The 12,930-nt window shown below is 40.0% G+C and overlaps 1 pseudogene; it reads right to left on the bottom strand.

Annotated features, from left to right (window-relative positions):
• Positions 1–10,525: 10,525 nt before the first annotated feature.
• LOC120222638 lies at positions 10,526–11,389 on the bottom strand (annotated as a pseudogene).
• Between the last annotated feature and the right edge of the window lie 1,541 nt (positions 11,390–12,930).

Raw genomic sequence — 12,930 nt, 5'->3', positions numbered from 1 at the left:
TTGCATCCTAGACATGTTTTACTGATGAAATATTTGCTATTAGTTTGGAAGGTATGTTGAGATATCAGTAAGATGTTTTTTAAACTACTTGGCTTTCTGTCAGCTGCATTTTACGTTTGGGGCTTGATATTTTCTTTAAAAAATTGTCAGATGTTTGGGATTCTTGTTTCTCATTTAAGAGTGGGCCACTTGAAATCTAGTAGAAGCATTGAGCATGAGGTTGGTGCTGGTCAACAGTGGGCTTTACTGGAGGTAATCTGAAAGGATCCTTTCCCTGGGGTGGAAGGAGTCCCCAAATGTGAATATCTTTAGGTCTTTCCTCTTAAGCTAATCAGATTCCCCAGAAGATATTCTTCTAATGTCCTGTCTGAAAGTAGGGGCCTGATTGCTAGTTTCCTGAGAGCCAAGGAAGGGGCAGAGGGTGCTAGAGCTCAACATTCAGTAGTAACTATTTGTAATCCAAAGAAGAAGAGATATCCCGAAAAGAAAAAAGAAAAGAACCTAGTACCAAACCAACCAAAATGTGGTCCACCTACAGCTAGATATAATTTGGTTCCAGAAAGGGAAGTAAAATTCACTTTGCCATAAAGATTAAAGTGTTGACTGGAAATTGCTTGTTATTGAATTGAGACAAAGTTTTGTGTCTTTTTTTTTTTTCCCCTAGGAGAGAGAAAGAGTGAGCAGGGAAGGGTCAGAGAGAGAGGGAGTCAGAGACTGCAAAGTTTTGTGTCTTGAAGATTGACTTTTTACCTAAAGGTGACAAGAATAGTCTTGGAGTCTATAAGAATTTTCATTAAGGGACAGAGAAAGGTCACCCATAGAGCAGGATAAAAGAGGAAATTGCAGCTTTTATGGCAAATCCTCATAGTTCCCACTGACTTCAATATATATAGTTTTACATAATTACAAATCTAAAGTTAATCAGCATCTTAAACCTCTTTATTAAAATTACAAGGACCTTGGGGACCTGGGTGGGTCAGTCAGTTAAGCATCCAACTCTTGATCTTGGCTCAGGTCATGATCTCCTGGTTCATGAGTTCGAGCCCCGCATTGGGCTCCTGGCTGACATTGCAGAGCCTGTTTGGGATTCTCTGTCTCCCTCTCTCTGCCCCCTTTCTGTCTCTGTCTCTCTCTCTCTCAAAATAAGTAAACATTTAAACTTACAAGGACCTTACGGTATTTTCTCTCTGATCTCTTTCCTTCCAGTTTACATATAATTTTTGTATGGTATTGACATGTGTTTTTCATTTTATTGCACTTCACAGACACTGTGCTTTTTAGAAATTAAAAGTTTATGGCAACCCTATGTTGAGAAAGTCTATGGACACAATATTTTCAACACCGTTTGCTCACTTCATGTCTCTGGGGCACATGTTGGTAATTCTTAGAATCTTTCAAACTTTGTTATTATACTTGTTATGGTGATATGTGATCACTGAGTACAACTCATTGAAAGCTCAGATGATAGTTAAACTTGTTTTAACAATAAAGTATTTTTAAATTACTGTCTGTACATTTTTTTAAAGTTTTTTTATTTTTGAGAGAGAGGGCACATAAGGAGCAGAGAGAGAGAGAGACAATTCCAAGCAGGCAACCATCAGCGCAGAGCCTGATGTGGGGCTCAAACTCACAAACTGTCAGATCGTGACCTGAGCTGAAGTTGGATGCTTAACTGACTGAGCCACCCTGGCACCCGTATGGCCTGTACATTTTTTTTAAGACACACTATTACACACTTAATAGACTACAGTATAGTGTAACTTTTATATGCATTGGAAACTCAAAAAGTTCATTTGACTTGCTTTTATTGAAGTGTTCTAGAACTGAGCCTTCAATATCTCCAAGATATGCCTATATCAATTTTTAAAGCCCCCAATTTGGTATTACTATTGTTTTTTTTTGTTGTTTTTTTTTAATTTTTAATATTGGTTTATCTTTTAAGAAAGATAGAGCACAAGCAGGGAAGGGACAGAGAGAGAAGGAGACACAATCTGAAGCAGGCTCCAAGGTCCAGAGCTGTCAGCACAGAGCCTGTCATGGGGCCGGAACTCATGGATCATGAGGTCATGACCTGAGCCAAAGTCAGATGCTCAACTAACTGAGCCACCCAGGCACCCCTAAACATTTTTGAGAAAGAGGGGGGACACAAGATGGGGAGGGGCAGAGAAAGTAGGGGGACAGAGGATCTGAAGTAGGCCCTGTGCTGACCCCCAAGAGCCTGATATGGGACTTGAACTCATGAACCATGAGATTGTGACCTGAGCTGAAGTTGTATGCTTAACCAACTGAGTCACTCAGGTGCCCTGGTATTAGTATTTTCATATAATGTTTACGTTTATTTTTACATTTATTAAATTCTTGGCTTTTTTTTTTTTTTTTTTTTTAAACTCAGAACTTCTTTCTAGGCCAGTTTTTCAATTTTACATAATCAGGAAATCCTTTAAAATTTTCTTTATTATGGTTTTGCTGGTGGCAAGTTCTTAAGAATTGTGTTTAAGAGGGTGCTTGGGTGGCTCAGTCGGTTGAGCATCCGACTTTGGCTCAGGTCATGATCTCACAGTTTGTGGGTTCGAGTCCCACATCGGGCTCCGTGCTGACAGCCAGCTCAGAGCCTGGAGCCTGCTTCAGATTCTGTGTCTCCCTCTCTCTCTAACCCTCCCCTGCTCACGCTGTCTCTCTCTCTCAGAAATATATAAAACATTTTTAAAAAATTTTAAAAAGTTGTGTTTAAGTAGTTTTATTGGGTGGTTCCCATTTTGAGGTTGACATTTACCCTTTGGAATTTTTGCTGTTAAGAAGCCTGTTTTCTGTTTGTTAGTCATTGCAGAGAGTTCATCTCTTCTCTCTGGCTGACTTTAAATCCTTCTCTTTGAGTTCATGTTTTACAGTCATACTACAGTATCCTGTACAGTATGCAGTACACCCTGGTGTACGTTTCCCATTGTCTTTCCTAGTTGATATACATTGGTGTTTAATCTCCCTGTTTTTGAGATATAATTGACCTATAACATTAATTTCCATTATATAATGACTCAATAATTGTATATACTGCAAAATGATGACCACAATAACTCTTCTTAACATTTGTCACCACACATAGAATTTTTTTTCCTTATGATGAAGACTTTTAAAATCTCTCTTAGCAACTTTCAAATATAAAATACAGTGTCAATAGCTACAGTCACCATGATATCCCATGACTTTTTCATTTTATAACTGGATATTTATACCTTTGATCCCCTTCACCCATTTGGCACATCCCCTGTACCTCCTGCCTCTGGCAACCAACAGTCTGTTTTCTGGATCTGTGGGTGCAGATTTATCTTAAATTCTGCATTTAAGAGATAGTAGAGGATTTGTCTTTCTCTGTCTGATTTATTTCACTTAGCATAATGCCCTCAAGGTCCATTCTTGTTGCAAATGGCAAGATTTCCTTCCTTTTTTATGGCTGCATAATATTTCTCTCTCTCTCTCTGTCTCTGTCTCTGTGTGTGTGTATGTGCATGCGCGCATGCATATGTGTGTGTATGTGTGTGTTTGCACGTGCGTGCCACCTTTTCTTTACCCGTTTTTTCATTGAGAGACACTTAGGTTGCTTTTATTTCTTGGCTATTATAGTAATGTTGCAATGACTATGGGAGAGTGTACATCTTTTTGAGTTAACATTTTCATTTCCTTTGAATAAATACCCAGAAATGGAATTGCTGAATCATAAAGTAGTTCTATTGTTAACTTGGTGAGGAACCTCCATACTGCTTTCCATAGTGGCTGCACAAATTTACACTCCCAAGGAGAGATCACCTTCTCTCCACACCCTCACCAACACTTACTCTCTTTTGTCTTTTTATAATAGCCACGCCAACAGGTGTGAGATGATCTCTCACTGTGGTTTTGATCTGCGTTTTCCTGATGATTAGTGATGTTGAACACCTTTCTGAGTGTCTGTTGGCCATCTGTGTGTCTTCTTTCGATGGTGCTTAGTCTTTCTGTTTGCCTTATGGTAGCACTGCTTTTAACTGTGCCTGGCATTCATGAAATTTCTGCTTACCGTTCCAGAGAACAAATCTCTAATTCTCTGCTATAAAGGGAGGAGGGGATGAATACTTCCTTGAATTTGTGGAATAAAAAGGGGGATCTAGGGGCACCTGGGGGCTCAGTAGGTTAAGCATCTGACTCTTGATTTTGGCTCAGGTCATGATCTCACAGTTTGTGAGACAGAGCCTTGCCTCGGGCTCTGCACTCACAGCATGGAGCCTGCTTGGGAGGCTCTCTCTCTTATCTCTCTCTCTCTCTGCCCCTCTCACTAAAGATAAAAATGATAAAAAGGGATCTAACTACCAAAGTAAACAAACATTGGGGCTTGAGTCTTGCCTGAGAAAGGGAAAGAGGTATAGGTCTAACTGAAGTGCCCTCTGTTAACAGTTTACAAAGGCATGGGTCCTCGGGCATCAATACAGAACCCATGGTAGACATGGAAGTATGAAATCTATTTAAAAAGGATGATGCCCGACAGGATAGTCTGGTGGGACTAGGAAACCCAGCATTAAAAGGCTATGGGATATATTCCTCATAGCGGAAGCTGAAACTAGGGCTTGGGAGCAGCACTCCTTCCCGACAGGAGCCACGGCTGGAAGGGCCAGCACAGGGGACCATGGGCAACCCCAGGAAGCATCCTCCCTGCCCTCAATTGTGTTTTTGTTCTCATTTCTCCTCTCTGTTGTTGTGGCTTGATTCTCTCCATCAAATATATTGTAAACCTCATTTTAGTGAGGCTTTTGGAGGAAAAAATGAAATGTCTAGACATTCACAAAGGTTCTTAAATGTTTTTTCTTAATATTCTAATTGTATTTTATGTAGTATTTGGATTTGTCTTAATATTTAATGGGCATTACGGTACATGATAATAACCAAACATCTGTGACCCTACTACCTTCCAATTTAACAAATGGAATGATATACATTGTGCCCGTATGTCTATGTGGTATCCCTTGGCATCCCCTTCCCACTCTATTCAGAGAAACTCCCTTCTAAATTTGGGATTCCTTGCTCATTTTTATTTTATCTCTTAGCCTTGAAAAGTAAGTGTATTAAGATTTATCTTTTCTTGCTATTGATAACTCTAATATTTGAAGCCCCCTGGGGTCTATATCTGCTGACTCTTATTTGTGGTTTCCCATTTCCTCCTTTCTTTATTTCTTTGTGTTTTTGTTTGTTGTTTTTCAGTTGTCTCATTTAGGGTTGAACTTGATCACAAAACAGAGGACCGGAGTTAGGCATGTTTTGCACCATACCGTGCATGTGTTTGATTTTGCTGGACTCCAGGGATGCTGCTAAGCAGATTCCTTTATTTTACTGGCTTATGTTGGGTGTTACATGGTTTTAACTACAGACTCAGGTGAGAGCAGGCTTATATTTAAAATTCTCAAAGGATACTATATGTAGAGATATTTGCAGCCAGTATTTCTGGAAAATTCTCTTTGCTGGTGGTAGACTTTCCAGCATGTAGTCCATCTTTGAGTTTTCTGATCTGACGTAGGAGTTCAAGTTCAGCTCCAGAACTTTACAAGGGCCTAAGAGTTTCCCATTTCTCTTTTTCTACTGAATACACACATTAAAGAAAACAAAACAGCCTTATTGCTGATATAGAAAAAGTTATAGTGGTCTAGATAGAGCATCAAACCAGTAACACCATTTCCTTAAGCCAAAGCCTAACCCAGAGCAAGGCCCTAACTCTCTTCAATTCTGTGAAGGTTGAGAGGTGAGGAAGCTGTAGAAGAAGTGTTTGAAACTAGGAGAGGTTGGTTCATGTGGTTTAAGGAAAGAAGCTATCTCCATAACATTAAAGTGCAAGGTGAGGGGTGCCTGTGTGGCTCTATTGGTTAAGTGTCTGATTCTTGATTTTGGCTCAGGTCATGATCTCACAGTTCATGAGATTGCTTCTTGGGATTCTCTCTCTCCCTATCTCTCTGTCCTTCCCCTGCTCACTCTTTCTTGCAGACATGCGCTCTTGCACACACTCTCTCTCTCTCTATCTCTCTCTCTCTCAAGTTAATACTTAAAAGTGCAAGGTGAAGCAGCAAATGCTGATGTAGAAGCTCAGCAAGTTATCCAGAGGATGTAGCTAAAATAAAGAAAGTGGTTACACTAAGAAACAGGTTTTCAATATAGGTGAAACAGCCTAGTATTGGACAAATGTGCCATCTAGGACTTTCATAGCTAGAGAGGAGAAATCAGTGCCTGGCCTTGGAATTTCAAAGGATGGGCTGAATCTCTTGTGAGGGGCTAATGCAGCCAAGGATTTGAAGTTGAAGGCAATGCCCATTTACCATTCTGAAAATCCTAGAACCCTTAAGAATTCTGCTAAATCTATTCTCCCTGTGCTCTGTAAATGAAACAACAGAGTTTTGGATAATAGCACATCTGTTTATAACATGGTTTACTGACTATTTTGAGCCCCCTGTTGAGACCTGCTCAGAAAAAATATTATTTAAAAATATGATTGCTTACTGAAAATGCACATGGTCACCCCAGAGTTCTGATGGAGATGTACAACAAAATTAATGTTGTGTTCATAGTCTGCCCACACAACATCCATTCTGCAGCCTATAGATTCAGGAGTCATTTTGACTTTCAAGTCTTATTATTAAAGAAATACATTTCCTGAGGCTGTAGCTGCTATGCATAGTGATTCCTTTGGTGGATCTGGGCAAAGTCAATTCAACATTCTTAATACATGGGAAGAGGTAAAAATATCAACATCAAGTAGGGGTTTGGAACTCCTTGCTTGGTTGGTTCTAACCCTCATGGATGACTTTGAGAGGTTCAAGACTTCAGTGGAGAAATGTGGTGGAGACGTGATTGAAATAGCAGGAGAACTAGAAGTGGAACATGAGGGTGGGACTGAATTGCTGCAATCTCATGATAAAATTTAATGGGTGAGTAGTTGCTTCTTGAGGTTGAGCAAAAAAAGTTCTTTTTTGAGATAGAATCTACTCCTGGGGAAGATGCTGTGAAGATTGTGGAAATGACAACAAAGGATTTGGAACATTACATAAGCAGAGTTGATAAAGCGGTGGTATGGATTGATTCCAGTTGTGAAAGAATTTCTCCTGTGGTTAAAATGCTATCAAACAGCATCACAGGCTACAGAGAAATCATTCATGAAAGGATGATTTGATTGATGGGGGAAGCTTCATTGTTGTCTTACTTTAAGAAATTGGCACAGCCACCCCAACTTTAAAGCAACTGCTATGCCGATCAGTCAGCAGCCATCCACATCGAGGCCAGACCCTCCACCAGCAGAAAGATTGACTTGCTGCAACCTCAAATGATGATAAGTATATTCTAACAATAAAATTTTTTTCATTAAGGTATACATGTTGTTTTTTAGACATAATGCTATTGCACACTTGATTGACTATAGTATAATATAAACATAACTTTTATATGCATGAGAAACCAAAAAATTAATTTGACTCACTTTATTGTGATCCTCACTTTATCACTGAAGTATCCCATTCAAGTTTTTACTTCTTTTGTAATACAAATGCTGCTAGGAGAAAGACTTGCATTTTTTTGGTTGTGCAATCACTACTGTTGCTGTTTTTCCTGTTTGGCTTTTGCCTTTTATTATTCCTAGTTTTACTGCAGAGATTAGAAAACAAAGTCAGTATTCTTCATGCTTTATAGTTTTTTAAAGTTTTTCTTTGTGTGTTATGAGGCAGTCAGTTTTTTAAAGTTATATTGAAAGGAGTGTGTTCACTCTTTGTAGTATACTTAGTTTATTGTTAAGGTCCCCTAAGTAATTATAATAATTATTTTTCCCCTACCAGAAGTGTCAGCTTTCATAAGAAAGTAAGTTACTTTCTGCTGATTTTTGTAAATTTCCCCTTCATTGTCTTCCAGTGTTACTTTTCATGTGTCCATTCTTTCAGTGTGCTAAAAGGTTGAGAGCAACCTATCTTTGGCAGATTGTAATCTTTATCCACACTTTAATGATATAAATAGCATGTTGACCACTTTAATCTCAAATGTTTGTTATATTCTGGTTTACCTTTTAATTTCAGACTTTAAATGTTACAGTTTATAATGATCAGAATATTTTTATCCATATTTCCATCATGTAGGTGTCTATATTGAAGCAGTCTATAGTTTTACAAATTTTGGGATTGTGTAGAAACAGAATGATATTCATTCAACAAATAGTAAGCACCTTCTCTATGCCAGGTACTTGAGAGACTGAATATACAAGTGGACAATAGCCAGACCAGATAAATATAGAATTCTGACTCAGAACCTATGGCAGAAAACAATCCTCTTGTTTACATTAACCATCCAGGAAGCCAGCTTTCTATAAGTCCGGCTTGGAGGAAGTCAGTTTTCTGTAATGTTAGTCCAAAATGGTCAGGACTTGATTAATAACTGACAGTTTCTCTAATATTTGTCTCCTCTCCAACTTAGAACCAACTAGAGAAAGCTCAGTACGCTCCCCTGACCAGTCACATACATGCCATGCTTCTAGTAAGCCCACCTTTAGCTTCCCTTTGACAATAGCCTGAAGTCTTCCCTTTTTCAGCTATAAAGCTTTCCCACTGCTCTGCCTGTCTTTGTCTCCACGAAAATGCAAGCACTGGTGACTGACTCCCTTGCTAGAGCAAGCTCACAATAAATTTACTTGCTCTCATTTGGTTGGTCTTCATTTATTTCCATTTACTGTTGTACCATCAGTACTAGATCAAAACAAAAGCGAAAACAAAACACTGTCTTCATGGAAATAGTTCTAGCGGGGCAGTGATGGGAGGGCACGGTAAAACATGATAAATAAGCTACATAGAATATGCGAAGGTTATAGTACTTATACAAAAAAAGCAGGGGAAGAGGCATTAGGTGGCGGAGGGGAGGGGTTTGCAATTTTGAACAGAGTTCTAAGAAAGGTTCTGCTGAGAGGGTGATCTTGGAACAAAGACTAGAAGAAATGGAAGAAGTAAATGATATTGACGTAATACCAGAGGAGAAAGCCTTCCAGGCAGAAGGAACCTCAGAGTAAAGGCTCTGAGGCAGGAGTATGCAGGGCAGGAAAGAAAAAGTTGAACAAAGGGAGGGAGGGGAAAAGGAGGAGATAGGTCAGAGGCCTGGGTGGGGAGCAGATCATGGAAAGCTTTGCTGGTCATCTGGAGGACCTTGGCTTCTACACCAAGTGAGCTGAGAAGCCTCTGAGTGGAGGAGTGAAGGGACTGACTTAGGTTTTAAAGAGACATTTTGGCTCTCATGTTGAGATTAAATAGAGTGACCATATGACCCGGCTTGTGCAAGACAGTTTTAGTTTATGCCTATTGTTGTGGTGACTTTCCCATTCAAAATGCCTCGATTTAGAGAACGACAAATACCATATGATTTCACTCATATGTGGAATTTAAGAAACAAAGCAGATGAACATATGGAAAGGGTAGGGGAGAGAAGAAAGTAGAAACAAACCACAAAAGACTCAACTATAGAGAACAAACTGAGGGTTTATGGAGGAAGGTGGGTGGGGGATGGGCTAGATGGGTGATGGGTACTAAGAAGGGCACTGGTTGAGATGAGCACTGGGTGTCACTGAATTCTATTCCTGAAACAATATTGTATGTTAACTAAAATTTAAATTAAAAATAAAAACCCAACCAAAATCCCCCTGATTCATGGGGCGCCTGGGTGGCTTAGTCGGTTAAGCGTCCGACTTTCGCTTAGGTCATGATCTCGCGGTTCGTGGGTTCGAGCCCCGTGTCAGGCTCTGTGCTGACTGCCAGCTCAGAGCCTGGAGCCTGTTTCAGTCTGTGACTCCCTCTCTCTCTGACCCTCCCCTGCTCGCGCTGTCTCTCTGTCTCTCCTAGAAATAAAAACAAAACAAAACAAAACAAAATGCCCCTGATTCAGATGACAGAACACAGCATCACCCTCAGAACAGACTACTGGGTGGGAAGGATGAAAGTAAAGACAGTAAAAAGCTGTCAGTGGAGCCAATTGATTGCAAAATAGTCAGATGCAGCAAATGCCAGAGAGAGGGATAGGCATTGGGGGAGGAAGTCAAAGATAACTCCACTGTTGTTTGCCCACGTAACTAGGAAATGCAGTTTTTATTAACTCAGGTGGAGAAACTGGGACCTAGATTTTAGAAGAAGATGGGAGTGTAGTTTGTGAAATTGTTCTTTTGAGTGGTCTGTTAGATAATCGCGTGGAGATAGGGGGCTGACACTTGAATGAGTTTGGAGTTGAAGGGAAAAGGGCAGGGTAAGTATATAAATGTATATTTCCATGGGATGGAGACAATGTTCTACAAATATGTGGTTCCCTGTCCAAACTATAAAGCATAGTTCTGTCAACTGCTTGCATATAAACTGAGAAGTCAGTTGATATATGTTACCTTCCTTTCAGCCACCATGTCTCCTGTATTTTTGTGTGTGGGGGGTGTTTTTTTGTTTTGCTGTTGGTACTTATTTTGTTTTATTTATTTTTTTATTACATGAGGGACAATAGGGGGGAAGAGGATTTATTTGCCTTTCTGAGCCTTGTTTTTCCTCAGATAGAACTCCAGCCTTCTGCCCTATGGCATATAGTCATGTGCTCGGCCACACTGGCCTGATCTTGAAGCCATGTATGCAACAAGCTTGCCTGGCTGGAACTACTCCTTCAGAAGATGCTGATCTTGGCATTCTTTTCCTTGTCATCCTGTTTCTTTGAATTGTGTTTAATTGTTTTTGTATTTAAAATCTCTTCGTTTTCAGGAGTCAGTATGACCCCTTTCTTGGAGCCCAAGAGCAGTGCATTGCGGGAACTGTACCACCATTGGGACAGTGTGCAGTTGATGAGAATGATTCCATTCTTCACTAGGGTCTTGGTGGGACCAGTTGGGTATTAGATGCATTGCAGACAACATCAGTAATCCTTGTTCTGTGTGTACAACACTTGGAGCTCAGGGTAAGTTCCCCACATCCAGCCTCCAGGCATGCTACTTCTTGCTGCCTTGTCTGAACACAGACTGTGTTCATGCAATGGAGGCCAATTCATTGTTGGCCACGAGGCATCCCAGCTCATGCTCCCTCTTATGGGGCGGCTGGCACTTGTATTAATTGTCCTGAGAGATGCCCATTGCTTGGTGCTGGCTGGGAAGGAGCTGCTTTTAATTTTGACATATAATAACTCCAAATAGACCTATCACAATATTTATTAAACTTTCCCAGAAAACAGGGAACTCATTGGACCTTCAGATAAACAACTGCTTTGTTTCTGGATTATTTTCTTCCAAAAATAATTTTTAATTTTTTTTCTATTGCAATTATATTTTTTTCTCTTAAGGGAGAGCAATTATTAATGGCCTTCCCGGTACTTTTTGTGCTTCTTTAACCATTTGCATCTTAGTCATTTTTTTAAAAACCTAAGCCTTATATGATTTTTCCCCCCTCAAGCCTATCCTTCTGTCACTGACCTATTGTGCTCTGGCTAACTCCTAGTCCTTTTATAGAGTTCATATAATGCTAGTAGTCCTTTGCTCCACTAGTTTTCTTTTCATTGTATGTTACAGATTTATTTCCTATTTCAGAGCATTCATGTTTTGTTTAATTTCCTTGACAGGGAAAAGCAGAAGTAATAGACTATTTTCTTCACTATCTCTTGTATTTTGAGTCTCTCCCATTCTTTCAGAAGTTTTGTGTTGGCTTGTTGCCTTTGCTTATTCATATTTCAAAATGGACAATTTCTATTCGAGTCCAAGACAGTAAATATGGTTTATTGAATGAACTGAATGGGGTAAGCCTTGACGAATGATTTATTCTTTCTCACTGTTGCTGTCACTCTATGTGATGTCAAGCCTCTTTTCTATAGCCCTGATAGTACTTGGGGTTTCATAGCTTTTGCTGTCACCTTCAATAATAATAAACAGTCTCATTTTCCAGGCACAAAAAATTTTCTGTTGAGTCATATCACAGCGTCAATAACCTTTCCAGTTTTAGACTTTTCACCCCCTTCCCCCACCCCCACCCCCACCCCAGCCCCAGATTGAGCCTGGTTTGGTCTTGGATGCCTCCAGTGGAGAAGTTGGGATATAGCAGGTTAGCTTTGCCCCTGAGTTTGCCTTTTACACTTCATCCTCTACCTAACCACAGATAGGGCAGTCAGAAAAGGGACAGGACTGTAAAGTCAGGGCAGGCAAGGCTTGTAGTCCAATGTTGATGTCCTCAGCTATGGTGGATGAGCCTATAGGGGACTGCTATGTTTCCCCACTTCTTTCCCAATGGCATCCTGGGCCCCGAAGGTACAGTTTGTGACTATCTGATGCTGATACCTTCTCAGGTTCAGTGTCCGGTAGTATGAGGCAATATATATACAAAAATATTTAGCATGACATGCATTATCTATTATTACTCATCTTGAAAATATGAGTGGTACCATTGTTACCACTTTTTATGAGAGTACTTTTAACTTCTAAATTTTGGTTCATTTTGTTTAAGTATTAGTGTAAAAGAGGTGGTATTTAAATGGGAGATCATAACTACCAACTTGGCACCTAAAATGCAGGCGAAATAAAGGTGTCTGGGTGGCTCAGTTGGTTAAGCAACTGACTTCAGCTCGGTCCATGATCTCACAGTTTGTGAGTTCAAGCCCGACGTTGGACTCTGTGCTGATGGCTCGGAGCCTGGAGCGTCCTTCAGATCCTGTGTCTTCCTCTCTGCCCCTCCTCTGCTCATGCTCACACTCTGTCTCCCTCTCCCTCTCTCTCTCTCTCTCTCTCTCTCTCTCTCTCTCTCTCTCTTAAAAANTCTCTCTCTCTCTCTCTCTCTCTCTCTCTCTCTCTCTTAAAAATAAACATTAAAAAATAAATAAATAGAAAAAAATTAAGGAAATTTTATATATTATAGATGATACTCTTTTATAGAAAGAGAAGTATAACTTGAGTTT

Source organism: Hyaena hyaena, unplaced genomic scaffold (genome assembly GCF_003009895.1).
Source record: "Hyaena hyaena isolate Hyena2069 unplaced genomic scaffold, ASM300989v1 scaffold_897, whole genome shotgun sequence".
Lineage (NCBI taxonomy): Eukaryota > Metazoa > Chordata > Mammalia > Carnivora > Hyaenidae > Hyaena > Hyaena hyaena.
This window is presented reverse-complemented; position numbering and strand designations above follow the sequence as displayed.